The sequence below is a fragment of the Canis lupus genome, chromosome 3, assembly GCF_003254725.2.
Source record: "Canis lupus dingo isolate Sandy chromosome 3, ASM325472v2, whole genome shotgun sequence".
Taxonomy (NCBI): Eukaryota; Metazoa; Chordata; class Mammalia; order Carnivora; family Canidae; genus Canis; species Canis lupus.
This window is the reverse complement of record NC_064245.1, coordinates 19,740,060-19,764,105: the sequence shown is the minus strand read 5'-3', so window position 1 is coordinate 19,764,105 and position 24,046 is coordinate 19,740,060. Positions and strand designations below refer to the sequence as shown.

General features: G+C 33.8%; 1 protein-coding gene across 36 annotated transcripts in view; it reads right to left on the bottom strand.

The window, feature by feature from the left end:
• Nucleotides 1-24,046, bottom strand: part of MEF2C (myocyte enhancer factor 2C) — a 169,021-nt gene that overhangs the window by 100,397 nt on the left and 44,578 nt on the right. The gene's annotated exons all lie outside the window — the stretch shown is intronic.

Genomic DNA, 24,046 nt, shown 5'->3' with positions numbered 1-24,046 from the left:
TAAGAAAAATCCATTTCAGTTCTAGGTTAGTATTTTGTAGGATTTCTTTAGGAAATAAAAATAAAACGAACAAATTCACTTCGGTGAAGGAGGAGATATGTCATAATTACATTTTACCATGCCTCACAAAAATCATCTGATACAGTTGATGCAGTCATATAATCTTAATTTACCCTTCGAAGTACATGAAGAATTCTGTATAGGTAAAGACCTAACTGGTTAAATTATATTTTTGGTAAAAAAAAAAAAAAAAAAAAAAAAGAATTGCCAACTGTCCAAAAAAAAAATTTCAGTGTTTGTCAGTGAAAAACATTGGTCACTTCTTTGTACTCATAGTTTAAAAAAAGATATAGTGGGTGCGGGGAAAAGATGCCTGTTATTGAAGCTCTCAAAGTTCTTTTAAAAAATTCAGAGTAAGAATCAAAGAAACTAACATAAACTTTCAGTATATAGTGAAACTATTTGTTTCAATCTCATCACTATGAGGTTCCTTCTAACATGGAAATGGCAGTCTACCATAAGATTTCTGTAGGAAGAAAACCACATATCAAGTGGATCTGAGTCATCTTCAGATTTCAATCATCTTCCCACAACACTTTGATTTAGAAATTAAACACAACCTTCAGTTACGTGTTTTGATCGTAGAGTGAGACTGCCATGCCACATTAAAAGATGTGGGAAGAAATTAATTCTCTTCTGCTAAACTTATCTTTGCAAAGCATGTATTTTGCTACAATAAGCACAATGCAGTCACTTAAATAAAAACAGCCTATGGATAATGATAAAACATTAAAGTATGTAATATCAATTTGCAAAGAAAGAATTCTGGTTTTCTTTTACTCATATTAGCAAATAACTTCTTCACTGACTCACATTTTCACTAACACAAGCATCATCGTATAATGCTTTATAAAAACTCAAGGCTGAAAACCAAGCACATTATATCACACAAGAAATTATACGGCTAAATAAATACAAGCTGGATTCTTAGTAAGGGACAAGAATGATCTTAAGCCCAGTCGCTGCAAGCCTGGTATTACTAATTCAAATAATTAAATGATCCATTATTATTTTAAGTGGAAAACTTTGCTCATTATGTACATCTAAGTACATTTAACTATCTTATATATTTGAAAGACATATGAGGCATGTAATTATATTTTGGTTAAAAGGAATAAGTAGAACTTTTACTTTTTTCCTGCTTAAGAGGCATTTTGAACTTCAAAAGATATAATAATAATTATTATTCTTATTGTTACTGAATAAGAGTAACACATCACATCAATAACACATCACATCAACTATATGATGTGTTATGAGTTGGGGAATATTTCCTCGGTCCTGAAAGTCATTCACTTCTAAGTTTATGATGTTCTAGATAGCATATTATGTTACCCTAGCTATGAATGCAAGCTGAATTCATTTTCGACACATAGCCAAAACTTACCTTCCTAAAGGTACTTAAAAAAAAACACCATTATGTACCACTGGATAAACACTATCATGCCAAACACAAAGTTATTTTCTAAATTTATTCAAATTTAGTGTCCATATGATGGGATTTTGAGTCATCTTCAAGACTCTGTAACATAGTATCACACACAAATTATAATGTCATCTTTCAGTTCCTCACACATACTATGCTGCTCCCTACCACAGGGCCTTTGCATGTGCAATTCCCTCTGCCTGGAATGCTCCTCCTTCCCTCCTATGCCTCCTTAACTTCTTCCCTTCCTTTCTCAGCTTTAATCTCACCTCCTCAGGAAGCACTCCATCTTTTCATGATCTCAACAAATCCCCCACAAGGACTCACAGCACCATGTCTTCCTTTGTAGCACTTGTCATAACTGAAATTGCCTGTTTTCCGCAACATCTGTTTGGTCTCACTTTTGTATTCCCTGTATCTACCCCACTTCCAGGACCTAGTATGAGCTAATAAATTAGTTGATTAACGATTTTAAGATTTTTATCTCTCACGTGTGTATTTTCTTCAGTTGTTATTTTTAATGACTCCTCCTGAGGACATTTTCGTATTTTTGTTTATACAGAAGCAGGTTGATAACCTCACTTAATCCTTTGTCATATTTATAGAGCATGTCACATATGGAAGAAGAGTAATTTATCCTCAGAAGTGGAAGTAGAAAGAATTTTGGAGTCAGGAAGCTCAGGTTTGAACTTCAGCTTATTGCTGTTCCCTACAATAAGTTGGGAACAAACATTTTTTTTAAAGATTTATTTATTTTAGAGCAAGAAAGCGAGCATGAATGTGAGCAGTGGGGAAAGACAGAAGGAGAGGAAGAGAATCTCAAGTAGACTACCTGCTGAGCATGGAGCCCCATGTGGGACTTGATCCCACAACCCTGAGATCATGACCTGAGCTGAAATAAAGAGTAGAATGCTTAGGGGTGCCTGGGAGGCTCAGTCAGTTAGGCATCTGACTTCGGCTCAGGTCAATAAACTTCCTGATATGCAACACAGCTATCGTCATTAAAGGTAGTACGATATGCTAAGTGGGTCCATAGCACTACTGGGAACATGGCCTACTCCTTGTAAGACTGCTTCAGTTTTGAGGCATAAAATGAAAGCCATGTTACACAGTGAGGCCACCAAGTGAATCATAGTCCTTACATATACCATGAAGACTTCACTTTGCAAAGCTAATGATGAGCAAGTTCTAACAGGTAATGTTTCATTTATACCTTAACAATAATCATTATATGAAGACAAAATTTACAATGTTATAAAAATTAAGAAGTTTCTCTTAAATTTCAGTCATGGAAGAGCTTCAGGCTGCAAAAGTAGAAATAACTAGGGAAATATATCAATTTTCCCAATGACCACGGCTGCTGAAAACTCTACATTAATGCTTCTAGTCCTACTTTAATATCTTTCCCCAAGGACAAAAAGAGATGAAATGTATGTCAGAAATATAATAAGGCTAAAAAGGAACTCGCTTTGAAAACCTCTGCAATTAATTTAATAAAGTGGGCCTAACCTGCCATTATCACTGACATAAATCATTTTATTTACACAGTTCTAGAATTTAGGAGACACATACCTTTAAACAACTGTGTTGCATCATAAACAATTTAGTAAACATGGGGGGAAGCACAGTTTCTCTGTCACGGTGTTCCATGGTATATTTTGTCTTGAACACTTTTTTTTACGATGCAGCTTAAACAGCATTCTCCATTCCCCATGCCAAAATAAACTCCAAATGGTCTAAATATGTCAAGAGCCTTGTGCTATTGAACCACACTGCAGTTTTTTCGTCTTTCCACATCATATTAAGTAATTAATTCGTGGTTCTATCATGTCTTTGTTTTCCTAATTTTTCACAACAGTACAGCCACCACATTTTCTTTCAAAGGCCACTTAGTTATGTGGCAGAGCTTACCACAAAGGTAAATCCTGCATGGTCTCATCACAAAGCAAGAGCTACTACTTAGCATCACAGAGTGTGTTCTGTTCCCCAGCTGTAACCTCTCAGTAAGAATATGCAGCTGGATTTTTTTGTTGTTGTTGCTGTTATTGAACAAAGCAAGTAAAGCAACTATACAACACCAATATTAGTGAAACAAAATTGTCAGCCCTCAGAGCAAGCGGGCTTGAAAGGGGAGATGCTGTGATTATACATTATCATCTTATTATAACAAAATCTGAATTCCCAGGCATCTCATAATCCTGTCAGAAACAAATTTTACGTTCATTATTTTTTTAACCTTTAATGTATCATATTTCATTATTAAAGTGGAAATATTCTATAAATTTCTTTCTCAAAAGCCTATATGCACAGGACACAGTTTTTAGCCTTACTGATACGTCAAAGTGTGTGTGTATGGATGTGAGTGGAGAGGACATTCTCCTACAAAACTGCAGCAAATGGAAAAAAATCATGTTTTAGTCTTCTATAATGTGAGGATAAAACAGGAAGAGTACATTTTAAGACACCTGAATAGTCATGAGTGTCATCACTAGTATATAATCACGGTGTTACTAAGATTGTGATATGAATAGTTAAAAGGACATTGTAAGGTTTTGTTTTATTCTGTATTCAAATATTATAATTGTTAAACAATTGAAAATTATGTCCTTCAAATAATTTGCCTCTGTTGTTACTTGCCTATTTATTTAATATTTAAAGATGACCTTGAAATGGAAAGAAATACTACTGTCCTCCTGCCAATGTTTTTGTTATACAATAAGATGAATAAGCTTGATAAATCACCCACTATTTACGTTGAATGCCATTTACTTTTGTCTCGAGTTGAACTTCAGAAATTTAGAAAGTTTACACAAAAGCCTTCCATCTAATATACATAATACTCAAAATGCCGTAATAATGTCTCTCAAAATATAGATGTTTGATATTGCTGTTACATGTGGCTGAACATGGAAACCAGTGATTCATCAATTTTTCTATTCTCTTCATCTCTTTTACAGCATCCTAATCAACCTAATTAAGGCTTTGTTCATCTGAAACCTCTGATGACAATTTGTTTAACTCTATCCCACTGTGGTCTTCTTATAAGGAGAATTAAATCTGATCTTCTGACAGCAATCATTAAATGATCCCAACTGGCCCCAATTAAGCCACATGGCTCACGGGCTTCCATACAGTCAAGTGCCAAGTTCTCTGTTTCATTTGCACATCATTCTTTACCTTGGTTTATTTTCTTAAAGCCAATTAAGTATGTGTCTTATCGAGTGGAACTAAATTTCCTTGTGTACACTAGCTTAAGACACTGTGCATCAATTGACTTTGCAGTCACACTGAAGTATCACACAGGGCTCCTAAAGCCTCTCTCTAGCTGTAGTACTACTAATGAAAAGAAAAAAACCCACTTTAGATTTACTTACTCATGCTGAAATTGACACATGTACCTTCTCAAAATAGTATACATATTCATACAGTTCTGGATAATATAAATCAATAATAACTTTCCATTTGGCTTATTTACAGCAATCCTTCAATAGAGTAGTATCTAAATTTAGTAGAGTCTAATATCCTTTAAAAAAAATTTATCTTTTTAAGACCTTCCAAAAGAGCAGTACCAAAGTAAGACTTCTGAAGTTAACCTTTCCTACCCTTAATTTCTGCTCTAATTTTTTCACATATGCTCAATTGTAAGCTCTGTAATGATGTTCGCAGGTCTTCCTTATGAATGCAGGTAGCCTCAGGATTTAGAGCTCATTGATTGTGTGCTACTCCAGGGAAATGGCTGATTAAAAACAGCCTCATGAGGAGGAGTAGCTCCTATTCACATCTGTCTCATCTTATACTAAACTCTAATACCTGTATGGAAATTTGACCCCTAGCTTTGGCTTTGGAGAACCGCACTTTGCAGAGTCCTTATACCTTAGATGTCAGGGCAGAAACACAGTTAAATTAATCTCAATATGACTGGTGTTTGACACAGTTTCTGAAGGCCTTAATCAATTATCCTGACTACTTTTCTGAGAATATAAACAAATGTGCAGTATTTTTACATCTATTCTAATTATAGCTATCACTGATCATCTGTTGGTATCTGATGCAGGCTATCTGTCACAGTTCTCAGAGCAGATGGATTAGAACATATCTGTTCATCCTAATCATATATTAGAAACTGACATTAAGGTAGAAAACTGAAATGGATGCTATGCATCTTATTGGACATTAACTTTGATGGAACACGTAATTCTTTTTATTCCTTGACCAACAGATGTAACTATAAGGAAAAAAGAAAATATAAATACTGACATTTGGAAACACCTAGAAAAAAATGGTACCTGCATTTTCTTTATGACAGCTAAATAATCATCTACTCAATAAATAACTGTTCTCTTCAAAAGAGGAAAATTAAAAATATTTATTACAAAATGCTGGTGATTTAGAAAATACTAACAACCTAACAACTGATTGACTTTAAGAAAATGTATAATAAATATAATAAATTTTAGCAAAGCAAAACAGATGCTGGGGTGTTGTATTATGAAATATTTCTCACTGTATTATAGTAATCTCCAATAAGGTTTGATGTTAATTTTAGAGCATGCTTCTGCTAAAAAGGGCAAACCCTGCAACAGATTTAGTACAAAGAAGCTGAAAATATCCTGTGGAAAAAAAAAATCTGTAGTGAAATCAGCCAGCCCAAATCCTGCCATTACTCAGCACTGCAGTGACGTGCGGATGTTTGTAGTGGTTTGAGGAGCCAGCAGGGGTGGAAACTCTACGTACTCGACTTCAACATGATTGCAATTGAACCTCATCAAAGTAAGAGCTCATAATTTGTCACAGAAAACAGCCAATTAACATATGTTAGAAAAAGGCTTCATAAAGATAATATATGATTAAAGACCCAGTGCAGCTGTTGAAAATCAAAACTATGCATTTAAAAAAGAAATCTCAGCCTGAGCTTCCGTATGGTTAAACTGATAATGGCTACTATGATTTTTTTTTTAAAGTAGAAAAATATAATTACAGTGCTTCTCATAAGTTTGGGGTTATGGCAAGGGAGAACTGGGTACTGTGGTATTATTTACTATGCCTTACTTAGTTCTATAAATAGTCAAAGCCCTTGCCAAAACTCTGTAGTTACTTTGTTATAGTGCTATTTTAAAACACAGACCTTCATTGTGAGCTAAATGGCCTTCAGGATGCACTTTGTAGTTAGAGCATTCCTCTCAAAACTATATCCTCCCTTTATCTGTGCAAAACTCTGGGACAAGAGGACTCTCCAAGACAGCCCTGCTTGCTGTAAAACACACTAGGGCTGTGTAACACACGGCTTTATACTTCAGAACTTTTGTCAGGGTTGGTGGTCAGGAATGCTGCCGGTTAAAGGTGAGAAATGAGACTCTGGTGCATGCATGCAGTACAGATCCTCTCCGGCAATGGTTCGCAGGCTACCTGCCACGGCTTTGGAGCAGAGGAACTACATGTAACTACGTATGTGCTGCATTCTTATCAGAGATTTAAACTCAACTTTAGCTAGGACCATGTGGGCAAATCAAATCCTGGTGAAACTAATGTCATCAGAGACTTTGAGCCAAGATAATGATGCTTAATATTACAGATTACAATGAAAAAGCTTGATCTTTAGTTACAGAGACATAAATGTGTCAAGCATGATGCTACGTACTAGGGACACCACCGTGAACCAAATAAACAAGGTCTTGGTGTTCACCAAACTTACATACTAAAGGGAGAAAGAGGCAATAAACAAGCACACCGATAGGATGATTTTAGAAAAAGAAGGGCTGGAAAGAAAATACCACAGTAGAACAGGCAAGGAGGTGACTGAACAGGAAAGGGCAGAGGTGGATAGTGCTGTCAGGGAAGATGACATTTGAGAAGATGACATCTGAGGACAGATCTAAAACCCAGATAGAGTCTGGCAGTATTTGGAGGATGACTACTCCAGCCTGAATACCCCATGGATACTCTGCTTGTCACGGTTGCTACAAACAGCCAAACCCTAGTTTCCCAAACCTCAATTTCCTCATCTACAGAATGGGAGTAATAGCATTTAAATTCCTTGACAAGGTTGCGAGGCTCAAATAAAAAACAGCACTATACTCATTTGTAAAAATTCAATTGCATACAATTCAGTTTCATAAATTGTGTAAACTTGTTTTCTTCACTTCAGTGTTGTAAAATTTCTCAAAAGTAATAAACACTTTGAAGCACTGATAATATGGTATAATGTAAAAGGTTTCTCAAATGATACAAACTGAATCCAAAGGTATGTGTGTCTTCCTTTGAAATGTGGATATTTCCTTAAATCAGTATATACTGGCTGAAATAGTTCTTGGGCATGTAAGTTCCTTTTGCAGTGTTAAATATGCACAGAGCCATGAACAATCTGACAAATACAATGTAAAACTTCTGCAAATGTGAAATATAGGATTATATATTTTAAGCCGTACCTTCTTTCTTTTAGAAATAAATAAGCTTACAATATTACTAATGTACCTGAGTCACTAGGGTAGGTTGATTTATTTCCTCTCTCACAGGACCCAACTCCCAAGCAATCAGCACAGTTTTGATTAAGATCTCAGCGATATTTGAAAATCCCAGTGTCTCACTGTATGGGAAATGTTCACATATCTTTGGACATACCCATCTAATGAGAGTAAGCTATGTAGCCTCAAGCCAAACAGATTAATTTCCAACTTGGAATGAATAGACAAATTGAATCATCTAGTATTTTTTAAATTAAAGTGTTTTTAAGAGGAAAAATACAAAATTTAAGGATTATGAATTTTAATAAATAAGAAATTAGAGTACAAGGCACTAATACACTTTAATTTTAAAAGCTGTTATATAGAAATGCCAAACGAAAAACTAGTATTTTAAGTAAGGAGAGAGATCAACATTTTCAATGCAACAAAACTTTATTTAAGAAATAGCGGGTATACGCTTTCAATTCTCCCTCTCCTGCCAGTCAGTTTAAGGGTGAGTAGCATAAATTTGATCCTTTACTGCACTAATTTCTTTGTATTTCCTATTTGGTGAACATAATTTATAAGTTTTAAGATAGGGTAAGTTGTATAATTTACCATGAAACCTAAATTAACGCTGATTTATTTTCATTTATAATGGATTTAATGCCCCAAAAAAGAATTGTATATATGAAAAGTTTTTTTTCTAGTCAAAAGGTTGTCTTTCCTTTCCTAAATGAATCATCATACAGATATCTTTTCTAATGAAAATCAGCATAGTGTTTGATTCTATTCTCAATGTTAACTGGTATTTCGCACTGCATACTCATCTCCCTCCCTCCCTATCTTATAAAATGACCTCTGGAGGACACTCACCTCCCCCTCTAAAACCCAGTCATAATTGCATGCAAAGCAGGCATGTAAATCTGAGTTTCTTCTCTCTCTTTGTAGCCTTCCCCACTCCATTTTTTCATTTCATCACCTTCCTTTATCTCTTTTTCCACATGTTTAAGACTGATGGGATATGGAAAGTGAAACTGTCAAAGAGCTAGGAATAGAGGTGTTCTCAGACGAACAGAATGTTTCCTCTATACACCCAGGCAGGGCAAGTGTGCTGCAGAGGGCCAGCGTGGGCCTGGGGTAAGCTAAGTCAGTTCCTACGCTGAAGGCCTGGCAGGAGGCTCCTTATCTCAGCATGTCTACACATTCTGTCCCAGGCTATTTTCAAGGATAGCCCAAGTCATCCTTGGCAGATCCTAATACATGGAAAGTATTACAGTACTTCCCCTGTAAAAAAGACCATGCCATCACAGATCAGAAGTTTACTGAAATGAAGTTTTTTTTTTTTAATCCTGATTCTCTAAAAGCTAGGATCTAGAAGAAAGCACTCATCAGTGGAAGCAAGTCCATGACTCTCTTCAGAACCCTCGGCATGGATTCCAAAGATCAGTGGTTAAGAATTTCTCAAAAAAAAAAAAAAAAAAAAAAAAAAAAAAGAAAGGAAATAAAAAAAAAATGAAGAAAACAAATTTCTTTGCTGCAGGACTTTTCATATTCTTCAGTATGCTAGATGCCAGAATCTGGGCTATTTCCAAGTGTATCCAGAATATGTTTTGGGAAATGCTAGCTTTAAAAAAAGGAATAAGCTTCTTCCTTCTGACTACCGAATACACTGCACTGCTAAAATGCCCTAAACCAACACTGTTCATTGCCCGGCTCAAAGAAAACATATGAGTATTGTTGAATAATTGATAAAACAATAAAAAAACTATTCTTTTAGCAGCTTTACAAAGGAGTACAGATATGATTATCAAGTGCAGAAAACTGTTCTTTTAAAGTAAAAATACTAATAAAATATTTAGCAATTAGTGCAATAAATTTCCAAAGCACTAAGAAGTGGTATAGTGAAAAGAAAGCTCTATTTGTAATCAGATTCTTGGCTGGGTTCTGCTACACATGAGCTGCATGTCTCTGGGGCAGTCAACTGCTCTGAATCTCATTTTCCTCAGCTATATAAAAGGAGCCAGGTTCAATTTCTAAAAACCTCTTTCAAATTCCTAAATGGTCTAAGTTTGGTAAATGTGTAAGATAAAATAATGTCAAAATGCTTCTCCAAAGGATATAGTCCTAGAAACACAATACACTGACAAAGATATTTAACTGCCTGGGTAAATCGCATTGTTTTTTCCATACTTGTTGCTTCAAAAAGTTGGTTCACCTCAGTCTCGAGCAATATAAACAGTTAAGACTAAGGCTGCATTATGTGCTTTGAAATACTAATCATATTTAGAAATTTAATAAACAGCTAAGAATTATAAAATACTATAGCACCAAAAGCTTATTAATTCCAATCCTCACAGCAGCCTATGAGAAAGGCTACTTTATCATTTCTATTTCACAGGAAAAAAAGCTGGAAGACAGAGAGGTTAAGTTACTTGCCCAGGGTCACACAGCTAGTGATAGGGTATATGTAATTACAGAGTATATAAATGCCGTCCCAGACTCAGTACTCGAACCGCATACTCTGCTACTTCTCTATGCAGCAAGGTACTATTCATGAGAGTGCTTTCAAGTTAAAATTCTATGCAGAAAATGGGATGTTCAGAGGGTTTTAATGAAATCTAAGAGGTACTTTTAAAATCAGTGTTCTTTAATTCATCTAACATTCTCCTATTCTTTTTTTAAAAGACTTTATTTATATATTTGACAGAGAGAGAGAGAGAGAGCAAGAGTGAGCGCACAAGCAGAGGGAGAAGGAGAAGCAGGCTCCCTGCCAAACAGGGAGCCTGATGCAGGGCTTGATCCCTGAGCTGAAGGCAGATGTCCAACCAACTGAACCATCCAGGCATCCCACATTCTCTTATTCTTGATGGCAAAAAGAATTTACTTCACTATGCCAAGTAGGGGGAAAGACTGAAACTCAAATTGGGTATTTGTTATTAGATTATCAGATTCATCAGCATCAGTGGGTTCCTACCTCTCCTTTTTTACAGATGAATATGGGTGCTCAGAGGGGAAACCGGGTGAATGTCTATGAATCAGCATATATTCATCATGACGCCTGGGCAAAAACATGAAAACAGGTGTCTTCCTGAGGATAGATCAGGAGAGTCAACTTCATTCATGATTAAGAGGAGTATTACAAAGAGTATTACAGATACCTTGTCTCCACGCAGTCATCTTGCTCTCTTTTAGAGTACCTTGGGTAGGTTTCAAACCCAGATCCAATTCACTCTGGTCTTACCTTGGCCCTTAACCCACTAAGACTCTCCTTTCTGCTCCTCCTCTTGTTCCTCCTTCTCTTTATGCCTTTCCCTTATCTCCTCAAATTATGATCTATCACAATATTCTTCTCTACTGAGTGGAGTTTCCACTTCAGAATTTTATACACTTGCCTATTTTAGAATTCTTTGTGTTTGAGACCTTTGGCTGTAACTATGCAATTCACACTCCCTAAATATATTACTTTAGAAGTAATTTTATGTATATCAGCTTTATAGGACACACACCTAATAAAACATACTATTAATTGTATAAAAACAGTTGACATAATTGGCAATATAATTGTTGAGGAAAAATCACACACTTCAGTGTATTACAGAAGTTCACATCAGTTTTTCCACAATGTATCACATAGCCTTGCTCTGTCAGAGCATACATAGTGTGAGGAAGTAATAGTTTGTCTATTTTCAGCATGTATCAGACTTTTCTCCTACTTTCGTAGAGAGAGCACTGTGGTACAAATATAAGTACATATATATTCATTTATGTATTTACAGAGGTTATTGTACCAGCTGATGAGCACACTGGTCAGAGCCATTCAAAAGCTCCATAATCAACAATGACCTATTATACTCAAGCCTGAATTCAATTTAAGATGCTGGGCCCTTGAATGGGCAAAGTGAAAGCTCAACATGGCTGCATCTATAGCCCATGCACTTGAAGAGGGCTTTTGGTAAACAGGAAATCTCTGAAAATTCTAATTCAGTAAGAAAGGACCTGTTGGCAAATGCTGCCTTTCACAGTGAAGAGATGTCTGGAATAATTTTTATATCAGAGCCACTCACACCTGTTGAGAAGAGTTCTGAGAAGTACAGAGGTGCTATCACTTTCAGATGCTAGAAAAGTGAACACTGCCATCAAGTAACTAGTTAACATACCAAATCATTATTTGGCCACTTTTCTGATGACTCTAAAATTCAAAATTACATAAAAATGTTCATCTTATATAAGAATTGGAAAACAATGAATATAGCACAACTTCTATTCAGTTCCTTTAAAAAAGTAGGATAAATATTTAATAGATGTTTGTCTAAACTTATTATGGAGTAATTCAGGATGGGCTTGGAAATTTCAATTTCCTTAAACTGGATCTTTAGGAGATCCATTTTAAAATTTAACTAAATTTTGCCATGCTAGAGAAGAGCAAAATAATCTATTTTTTTGTTGTTGAAATATGTATCTATATTTCCACTCAACCAAGGTAAGAGTAGAAATGCCAGACATTAATACTGGCAGAGGCCATGCAAGCTTATACCGTTTTCTCCTCCTTCAGATAATACCATCCTCAAATTATTTCACAAGGATTCCACCTCTCCTATTTTTAAGGCCTTCCGGAAAAGGAGCAACATAACCTTCCTCAGTAACCTATTTTGATATTTCACAACTCTCACTCAGGAAATTCTGACTTATAGCTAATCCCTCACAGAATACTTTATGCCCACTCCTCTTGTTCTACCCTCTGTACAGAGAACACATCTGATGATCATGTCCTCATTTCATATACTTCACGACTGTATATTGAATTATACCTGTTTTGATTATCCTGTCCTTGCTTTATTTTCTATTTCCACCATATTTGCAGCTCTTCAATTCAAATCATATCTGTCTTTAACTCTCTAGTCCAAAAAAATATATATAGTACTCAAAACAGGTTGTTTTTGTATATTGACATCAACTACATATTTTTAATGATCTACACACTGCACAAATTTTAAATCCAAAGTTTATCTGTTTCATTTATTTCAATTTTGCATTGTCTTCCCTTGCCAGACTTGCTTCTACCCAACTCTTCTACATTTTGTATGTAAAGAGTTTATTTGTATTTCCTTAGCTTCATGATTTCTCACCACTTACTCAGTTTATCTGGGCCATCCCCTGCTCTCTTCTAAAAATATTATCATTGACAGTTACCTTCTAGTCTTTAAAAATTCTTAAGAATAGTACCTTGTAGGGACGCCTGCGTAGCTCAGTGGCTGAGTGTCTGCTTTTGACACAGAGTGTGATGCTGGGGTCCTGGGATGGAGTCTCACATTGGGCTCACCACAGGGAGCCTGCTTCTCCTGCCTGTCTCTGCCTCTCTTTCTGTGTCTCTCATGAATAAATAAATTACATCTTAAAAAAAAAAAAAAGAGAGAATAGTACCTTGTAGCCTTGTAATGGCATTATAAGAATTCCTGTTACTAAAATTATCTTAGCCTTAGTTAGAACTGCCCAGGAATTCCATATTTGCTTTGTTTCTTAGTATCACTTGATTCCACAGGTCAAAGGTACATATGTTACATTTCTATGTACCTAGACACAAGCATGAGTTCATTTTGTTGGTTAATAAAGGTAAAGGATAAATAAAGCAAAGAAACATTTCATTTATTCCTTCATTGGAAAATTTGTTTTTTATTTTATTTTTATTTTTTATTTTTTGTTTTAGTGCTGTAGTACTATGTTTTAGGCACTATTTTAAGGGATAAATCTAAAGAATAAACCATAAAAATTCATACCTTTGTGGAACTTGAAATATTTCTGGCATTATCTATATTTTCTTTCGCCTCCACATGAAAAAATGGGCTATACTTTATTTTATCCTTTGCTGTTGTTATTGTTTATTGGTTAAAACTGAATGGATTTGTACATACCATGCATTATTTTTGATTCTCCTTAACAAATTTTAAGCCTTCACTATTTCTTAGGATGTTCACTTCCATACTGTTTTTAATTTCTTCTTTTCTCATAATGCTTTTAAAATGTCTGTTTTTTTTTTTTTTATGGGTCTTTTTTTAGCCAACCAGATTCTCTCCTCCCTTTCTGTTTGTGATACCAGATGAAGTGGTTGATCACTTGTGCAATCTTCCATCCTACATTTTAAATTTTCTAAGAATACTTTAAAAATATTTCCAAGTCCTTTGAAATATGCTTCATTAATAGTCATCTGTGTCACCTTACAACGTTTGAACTGGAGAAGGCATCTACCATAGAAACTTCTGCCCCTCTCCCAATCCTGCCCTAGGAATTGGGAAAAGGTATGCTGCAGAGACAGGCACATCACTGGCAACTGGCTAACAGTTAAAATAGATGGAGTTATTTTCAAAGATCCCAATATATTGGGTGGTGATATCTTTTTAATGTTTTCCTATCTCATTTCTTTTTGGATCCAGAGCTTTGTAAAATGTCTCTTTATTGTTCGTGTGTGTTACAATTTTTTTAAAAAAAATCGTGACATGAAAAGTATTTCCTATTTGGGTCTGTTTGTTCCATTAGCTATTTGCCTCTCCCCAAAACTGTATTTGAAGCATAAACATTGAAACATAGACATATTCCAACACCTAAAATATTGCATGTGTCATTGAAATTCTATTTGAAAAATCAATGGTGGACCAATGCATTGTTGGGATTAGAATTAAGTTTAAAAAAATTGAAGTTTAGAAAAAAAAAATTGAAGTTTAGAATTCTACTGAGACACTGTACAAAAATGCTACCAATTGCCAAGTACAGTGTATGCTACACAATCACAAATAATTTTAATATTTCTGAAATTCAACTTTTGTATCTCATTCAATTTTTTCTAAGACTCATTTTCTCCACTACCAAGTAAGGATATATTAAATAGGTAATATACATGTTTCTTCTATGTCTAATGACAGATTTTATGATCCATGATCTATTGAAACTCATATTTATGATTTTCTTCAATCCAGAAAATTATCATGTCGGGAGATTCTACTTCAGATTGGCAACATGGATATGCGCAACGAAGACAGACACTCAACCACTGACCAACTCAGGCATTCCCTGAGCTTTAATCTAAAAATAAATCTCAATGTTTGATTCTTATTAGATTAGAGTGTTTCATTTTCTGTTTTCAACTTTATTATTAAAATAAAGTGGAAATAAATTCTTAAAGTGGCCTTTCCACTTTATTCTTAAAAATTGGGTGTAAGGGCACTTGGGTGGCTCAGTCAGTTCGGCCTCTGCCTTCTGCTCAGGTCATGATCCTGCGGTCCTGGGATCAAGGCCCACATTGGGCTCCCTGCTCAGAGGAGAGTCAGCTTCTCCTTCTCCCTCAGACCCTCCTCCCTGCTTATGCTCTTTCTCTCTTTCTGTCTCAAGTAAGTAAATAAAATATTTTTTAAAAATTGGGCTTAAAATATATTGCTATTTGTAGTTTAAACATAATGCACCAAAAATACTAAGTTTTTCTCTGATTTAAATTATATTTCTTGATGTGCTTCTATTTAAAATTATTTCAAGGGCAGCTTAAATAGTGTTATAGGCTACTAGCAACCATTTATACTTGAAATTTATAGCCAGAGAAAAGGTACTCCTAATTTTTCATTTGGTGTATGCCTTAGTAGTGTAAACATAATAAGGAATTCTGATTATATAGATCAACTTGACAATGAATTGGAAATAGGCACTAGTAAAGACTGAATTTATAGGTGAATTGATGATAAATGCACTATGCTGTAATTTACTGGACATGCCTTACCTCATAAATTTCTGTGTCCTTCTTATCAATGATTCTTAAGGTTCTATGTATGAAAATAATTCCCTTTGTGCACTTACTATAACCATTAATTGGAAGCATCTTTCTGACATACTTGTGATACTCAAAAATGTTAATGACCAGTGAATTTGCTTTAACTCCACAAATTAACTAATTTGGACTGCTTGTAAAAGTTTAAACTAGAATGAACATTATAAATACAGAACACAGAATCAAAATGTCAATGTTCCTATAAATGCTGTTGTCAACAGCTGGTTTAAATTGCCAAGAAACCCCAAAAACTAATCAGGAGGGAATAGTTTTTAAAAATGGATCTATAGTATGGGAAAAAAATGCTCTTCCTTTAAAGTCATTGTTCATTTCCTGTATTGAAATACGACGTAGAAGCAAGTGTAAGATACTATGACCTCAGAGGCTTTTAAATAAGCCCAATCTCCATTATGTGAAACTTCTTTATTACAAGCATTTCAGAACAGATTATGACTAAATATGAGATTATGATGGGCAGTAGGATGTTATAATAAGATAACAACGTAACTATTTGTCATTATCTTTTCTACTCATTTACCCTATGCACCACAGTTCCCTTCTTGTGTGACAAACTCATCTGAAGTAAGAAATAAGCAATGACGCACTTGAATTTTCTACTGCAAAATCTAAGTTGTGATAAAAATGCATGTTTTATCTTAAATAATCTAAATAAATCTTAAATGGCAATAATAATAATTGTCATGCTGGGAGTTTTTATGAAATATATAGAGTTCTCTTCAACATTGAGTTTTCAACCAATTATCTTCTCTACATATGCTTTCTGCCCTTTAGAACTTTGGTTATGAGCTGTCTAATAAAATTTGACTACAGATTTATATCTATAATAAAAAATATAATCGACTTCAACCCTTTACGAAAGTGCTACGAAATATATACCAGTGCCCATAATGATAGAAAAATGACAGCAACAATGCCTGGGAGCAAACTGTCATTTGAGAGAGCAAAGGTAAAAAGAAAGTCATTAAGGGATCAGTTAAAAATATTTTTGTTAGGATATAAGAAAATTAAGTGGTAGAGTTCCAAAGGGAACTCTTTTTGTGCTTATAGTATCATTCAAATAGTTTATCCCTGCAAGGAGATTACCTGTAATGCTGCCAAGGTCACTGCCAAATTGTATTAATGGCCATGTTCACTTATATGTCAGTCACATGAGTTAGAGCTGCCTTCTTCTTCTTTTTCTACTGCATAATGACCTACCTCTTAATGCACACTGACAAATTGAGGAGAGTGAATATGTTTTTCCAAAATATAGATGGAAGAGTTCCATTCCACCACTCTTCCATTTTAATTGTACCAAACATGTGGAATGTAAAGTCTGGCAGGAAAGAGGTTTTAAATATTCTATTCTGAAAATTGAACCATTTTTGAAAATGGCACTTTGAGTCTTACAGGGAATTATTTGTGGCTGCATTGTGGATTTTCTTTCAAATGCACATTTGCTTACATTGCTGTAAAAGCACAAAATATTTTTTAAATGTAGGAATGACATTTTTTTAATCTAGAAAATGTCATTGGAACACAGAGTTAGTAACAGAATGATTTAGTATTCAATAGTTAAGCTCTATTGCAGATTTGTAATTTTCATTTATCAATATTATTCATCATTTACAGAAGAAATGTGAGAGTGTAGGCATATTGGCTTCTGAATACATCTACTGACTAGAGTGTAGCAGACATATTTATGTACTTAGAGTAAAAATAGATTAACACATCTCCTTTACAGGGCTTATATTTAAATAGAATAAATCACATCCTCAAAGAATAAATGATATTCTAGTATGTTATAATAAGACTTGCTCGTGAGAGACATCTCTATTAAAAATTTACTACTTTAGTCCTGGAATACCAATTTAGTCCTGGTCTTGAGATTAGCAATATATTAAAAATATCTGGGGAATTAGCAATTTCAATTCTTGATTTGATATTAAACTCGGTGCTGATTTCCTTGTTTCACTTATATAGTTTAATTCATCAAAACATTATTGAAATAATTGGGAAAGAAAGAAGACATGAAGAAGTATTTCACTGCTTACATCAGCTGACCTGAACAATATTTTATAACTATATTTAGAAAAAGATAAAAAGAGCTGAATACAGCTACAATTCTCTATGCCAACTTCCTCTATTACCACTTTTTTTTCTCATTTAGTAACTCATCTATAAAACAATGACATTAAAAAAAAAAGAGAGGGAATAATTTCAGGACCTCTAGACAGAATTTTAACAGGCTGGTAGATGCATAATTAGTTAGGAGACTAGATCGGACACCAATCTAGCTTTCACTTAAGATTATTATTTCTAGTTTGTTTATCTCATTTATACTCACACAAGTTTTGGTAGTGACTTGGATCACAAATGCATTACAAGGGAGCTTCTCAAATTTGAAGTTGAATAATAAAAACAACTATTATCTAAATTTGAAAAACTAGATTAAAATATATTGCATTTATAAGGTACATGAGTAAAAATGGCAATACACAGAATGCTAATAAACTCCATTGTGCAAATTTAAAATCATAACCAGTAATTAGACAGAGGGTGATGCATCTAAAATTCATATATAATGCTTTAGCTGAGATTTATAATCTTATTATTAAAACTTTTATACAGATTATGTAGAATAATTTCTTATTTTAAAAAAATTCCCCAAAGGCAAATAGCAGGAGACAGTAGAATCTGCATGATTTAAAAACCTAATAATGATCTATATTTGCAGATCCAAAGCTATAGTGTCCAAAACCAAATTAGTAGAGAATAACAAACCTACTTCCAGAAGTGTGATTGAATGAATACTACGTCCCTGTTATGTAATATATCTTACTTTGTGGAATACTGGGTAGCCTTATGTGGATGAAAACCATCTCATTAAGATAAAAATTTACACATATTTACATCTTTCTATATAGTAATAATTGGCAATATGCTAGGTGCTTTACATTTATTATTTAATTCTTGTAATTAATTTAGACATGGTAAGGTAGATAAATTCAAACACATTTAAAAAACATAAGCAGTGTAACTTTTTAATCCATGCTGTTAAGTAGTTGTTACTTGGGTAAGCTCGCTAAAAAAACAAGAAGGTCATGAATTCATCCCCTCCACTGATAAGTGGGGTAACTGACATACTTGCGGATAAAAATTCTGTTTACTAATGTCTCTGTGAAAGAGTTGGTTAAAAGATTCCCTTTATCAATGGACTGGTTATTTATTTATTTATTTATTTATTTATTTATTTATTTATATTTTATTTACTTATTCACGAGAGACACACAGAGAGAGGCAGAGACACAGGCAGAGGGAGAAGCAGGCTCCATACAGGGAGCCCCATGTGGAACTTGATCCTGGGACTCTGGCATCACACTCTTGAAGGCAGACACCCAACCACTGAACCACCCAGGCGTCCCTGAACTGGGCATTTAGAATTCTAGGTGGCCCATGTGAGTGTATTTTGTTTCCTCAGATGGATAAAAAATTCTTGTGTTGTAAAGTATTTCTTAAAAGAATGATTGTTTCAAGCACTTTAAATACCTTTAGCATACTTGCTTCTAATTTGAAAATAAAAGGCATTCATAAATTCACATGCTCCAACTGCTTAAATCTTAAGATTCACATATCTAAGAGCCAGCCTCACATGATTTTTGGCTATTCTATTGAATTCTATGGGAACTGCTCATTTATTGTACAAGAATTGTGAGACTTGTTTGTTAAAAAAAAAAAAAGGTTATGCACACATGATAAAATACAGTGAAAATAAGCGTGATATTTACCTAGTGCAAAAGCTGTCTAAAGCTTAATTTAAAAATCTACAATAAAAGCTTCAACATTTATCTATTTTGACTTGTGTCTAAATGTTTCACTTTATAGCAATAATGATTGACCACTATTAAGGTTCAGTTTTCTCTGATGTTTCAGAGAGATGAATCTGCAAATTCCTTCAGGAAATTATCTATTGTTAATCAACATTTCAAAAGTCAGAAGATTCCAGAATTGGGTAAATCTGGTATTTCTTAGGTCTACTTTTAATTTAATAATATGAATTAAAACTATTAAAATTCTAGAAGAATTTTTAAAAAAACTTAAAAGGTAAAATCAAAATCTATATCCTAGACATTCTTCCCAAAAGGCAAAGAACAAAAACCTTTCAATGCAAAATTTCTTTAAAGAAAAAAAAAAAGATTTTATTTGTTTACTCATGAGAGACACAAAGAGAGAGGCAGAGACATAGGCAGAGGGAGAAGGCGGCTCCCCATGGGGAGTCCAATGCGGGACTCATCCTAGGACTCTGGGATCCCGCCCTGAGCCAAAGGCAGACGCTCAACCACTGAGCCACCCAGGTGCCCCTCAATGCAAAATTTCTTGATTGTAAAAGTTTAAAAAGGCAAATGATCGTTAATTCTTGTTAATCCTTGTTCTGTGTCAGGCACTGCTCCATTTACATATATTAACCCATTGATCCTCATAACGACCTTATGGTAGCATTATTACGTACATTTTACATATGGAGAAATTTAAGTAAAGAAGACCTTTCTTGCTCATGTTAAATGGTGGCTTTGGGATTGAAACCTAGCAATCTGACTCCAACGTCTGCCTTTCACATCATACTTAGAAGAATACCAGCATTTTAAAAAATGATGGCTACTTTGATTGCTTTAAGAACACAACAAATGAACGGTAACCGCCGGAATAGATGAGAGAATGAAGGAATATAGAGTCGGTGCAGACTTTAGAAGACCACTGTTTTTTAGGAGCATCATGATGTCTAGGATGCTCTTCATTCTAACACAGAGTAGCAAATAAAACTTACACACCTCATGTATTCACTCTGACTTTGCCGATCTGACACACATTTATACATAAACACACATATTTATGCATATGCACACATATGTAACTATATAGCAAGTTTTTAAATGAAGAAAATATAAATTTTTAAATGAAGAACTTTGCATTGTCTCATTATTAGAATAATGCAAGGACTTTGTACTTTGTCTTTTAGTAACATTCACACGTTTTGATATCAATCAACCTGTCTTAAGTATTGGATATAGGTTTAGTGAACACTTATCTGCTAAGATTTGCTAATTCTTCTACTAACTTTCAACTTCTACATGCTATAAACTAGCAATGTTAATTATTTCATATTCTGATTGTAAAAATTCAATATTTAGTAACATATACTCTTCTATCTTATATTATTAAATTAAAACAATTTGTACCTTTATAGTTATATGAATAGGCCATAATATTTATCCTAGGTTCTTGAAATTATAAAATCTATTTTTGTTATCTCAAAAAGATTTAAGCATTCTAATTATACTATGAATGTACTGGGAATGATTATCATTTGAAACAGTATAATGTAACCAACCTAGTCATGTAGTAATGGCTAGTAATGTAACCAACCTATACAGACACAATCCATAAGTGCTTTAGATACAAAAAAATAGAAGCAAATTCTCAAACTGTGTTTACATTTCCATAATGACAAATGGAAATTTAAATGACTAAAAGTGATTATATGTGGAAGTACTTTATACAGAATTCTCTACATTCTTTAGTACTATGGCGGCAAACAAAGGTTACTGCATCTTCTTAGGCAGGATAACACAATTAAAACCGTTTTAGAACTGTATATTGAAGTGTGTGTTCAAAATTCGCTAGCAAAGGAAAAATTTATATTGCAAAAAAAATCACACCTTTTAGTATATATCCTAAATATATATAATTGAAAAATCTAATTTTAAGGCTATTTCTATTTCTATTAATAAATATAGGGAAGAAAATATATCTAAAAGTACCAGTGGTAAAAATAAGTAAGTAAATAGAAGCACCAGGAGTAGAGGTGAAAGTTGAGTTGAAGAAGCACATGATATATGACAGAAGGTTGTCAGAAGTATATTCTAAAGTCAATTCCTACAGAAGAACATTCAAGGAAACATTCAATTTATTGAAGCACTGGCTTCTGGTCATATTAACCCTCATTTGAAATAAATATGTCATATAATAAGAAAAAAATTTTAACAAGGATTTTTATCACAATTATTATATTTTCCAAGTGACAAAATGTTACATATGTGGCTCTTAAGAATGTAATGTTAAAATGTAGCTCTAACTGAGGTGGGTATCTGACAGATAATGAGGTCTTCCAGGCTGGATTGGTACACCCTTGAAAAAGGGTCAATTATCAAAAGCTGGGTTTACTTGGAGGCCAAATATCTTCCATTAGGACCACTAAGAAGAAATGTTCTGTTGGATACGTAATGCCTAGACATTCAATAAATTAAAAATGGTAATAAATCACTATACTTAAGAGGACACAGATAATCAGAAACTGCCAAATAAATGAAATTTATGCAAAATAGAAAGTGTTACCATTTTAGATAATATTATTGAAACACTGTAGAGACTGGCTAGTGAATAGTAAAACATCACGATTAGACTATCATATTGTTTTTCTTATTCCCACCACATACTGATGCTAACTAGTGGAATAGATAAAAAAAGATTTGAGATTGTCTGCATAATGGATTTATAAAAGCTATAAAAAGTTGCAGTGTACCTTTTTCTTCATATATTAAAGAAATAAGAGATCAATCTAGTCAGATGCTTATCACAAAAAACAAAAAAACCAAAAAACAACAACAAAAAAAACCCTCCAACTTACGTGAATGAATTAAATAAAACTTAAACTCTAAACGGGGTCAATAAGATACACTATGTCTTTTAAAGAATCATAAATGTGTCTTTCAACATTGTTTTATCAGTTACAGCAGTATTATCTCATGACTTTCACCCATGACATACAATAGAACCATAAAAATTCATAATTTTACATGAGGAGGAAAATCTGAGAAAGAACTATAATATTATAATTTAAGAATTGTACAAAATCACTATCTATTACCTGCAATTTATTTATTTATTTATTTATTTATTTATTTATTTATTTATTTATGTATTTTTACCTGCAAATTAAATGAAATAAAGCACCTGAGATAGCAGTCCTTTGTAGCTATAAAAAAAAATGATGTTTTCTAATCAGAGGCTAAATAGATTAAAACTTATAAACATAGATTAAAACTTATGTGACTTCTATACTTCAGGTTCCCCAACTGTAAAATGTGTATAGTATACAATAAATAAATATTATCATCATGGGTTCACAAAATAGTGGACAGTAGCATCTCACAACAGGAACTGAGTGCCTACCCAAAGGTAAGATATTTAGTAATGATCAACATCATTTAGCCAGTCAGGTGGTATAGCAAATCTGGTGCAAAAAGTAATTTGTTAATTGAGAGATTATAAATCCATTAGGGACTATCTCCTGAATACAAAGGCCAATGAAACCTAACCTTTGCCTTCCAAAGAACTTAAATTTTACAAAATTGGAAAAGATACTTTATATATTAGCTCTAGCACAAGATAGATATTAATAAAACTATAAGAGAGGTACACATAAAGTCCTCCAGAAGTCAGGTGTGGGAAAGATAACTTCAACGGGAAAGATCTTATGGTGGAAGTACTTAATCAAGTGTTCCCTAAGTCTCTCTCATTTGAGTTAAGGACAATTATTACCCTTCATTTACCTGTTCCAATTTAATTCGACGAACATTAATAGGACATCTATTATGTGTCACTTAAACAAAAGAGAAAACAAAGATATTTGAATGTGGTGCAATCCCCTAGCTCAAAGAATTTATAATCCAATGTAGGATAAAATAAGTTACATTTGTATAGTATTTCCATTTTATGATGCCATTGTACATATCTCATTTCATCAAGTCTTTGAGAACCACGGTTAGTAAAGACATAAAAGTTGAAATTCTATTTTAATAAGAAAAAAGGACTGCAATGAACCATAATTGTCTTCAGCAGAGTCTTTAGGGTTTCACTTTTCTGTTTCTGAGAACACATTCTAATTTTAGTATTTATGTAAATGGAATGACCCATTCTAGAACAGTTTATGTGTGGTTTACTCTCCAAAGTGGCTCTATGTGCAAGAAGGGAGATGAGCAAGCAGGGCGCGAGCACCATGGAAGAAGAAGCCCAAAGAACACAAAAATTAAAAAGGACTTAAATTTTATTTTTAAATTGTCATTATTAAAATTTCAGAATTTGAAAGAGCCTTAATTAATGCTTTATAGAATACTTGGAGAAACATTTAAAACTATACTCCACATTTGAAATATCAGAAAGGGAGACAGAACATGAGAGACTCCTAACTCTGGGAAATGAACTAAGGGTCGTGTAAGGGGAGGTGGGCGGGGGGTGGGGAGGTCTGGGTGA